General features: G+C 63.1%; 1 protein-coding gene across 1 annotated transcript in view; it reads left to right on the top strand.

Annotated features, from left to right (window-relative positions):
• The window catches only part of MCHR2 (melanin-concentrating hormone receptor 2), a 73,866-nt gene continuing 73,573 nt past the window's right edge, over window positions 1-293 (top strand). Inside the window, exon 1 of the mRNA XM_012002614.1 lies at window positions 1-73. The gene's annotated coding sequence lies outside the window, so the exon portion shown is untranslated. The remainder of the gene's footprint in view (window positions 74-293) is intronic.

The following is a 293-nucleotide window of genomic DNA, read 5'->3' as shown; positions in this document are numbered from 1 at the left end:
TTCGCGAAGGCACCCCACGCTCCTAGAAAAGAGTATGATGCACCCGATGCTCGGATTGGATGAAGTGACAAAGGTAGCCCCGCTGGTTCGGGCGTTTGGCTGTTCCTGTGTCTTGACTCCCGCTTTGGAAATAGAGGTAGGGCTGGCTCCCAATCGGTCCCAGAGACCCTCCCACTCCTCCCCCACCTTCCCGCAGCTGGGACCCGCTTCGAGCTGTTTTTGGCCACGCGCGCTTATCGGACAGACCTGCAGTCCCGCAGAGAGGAAGGGCGCCCGGGCCGCCCGCCGCGCGG

This window comes from Mandrillus leucophaeus, unplaced genomic scaffold, assembly GCF_000951045.1.
Source record: "Mandrillus leucophaeus isolate KB7577 unplaced genomic scaffold, Mleu.le_1.0 Scaffold690, whole genome shotgun sequence".
NCBI lineage: Eukaryota > Metazoa > Chordata > Mammalia > Primates > Cercopithecidae > Mandrillus > Mandrillus leucophaeus.
This window is presented reverse-complemented; position numbering and strand designations above follow the sequence as displayed.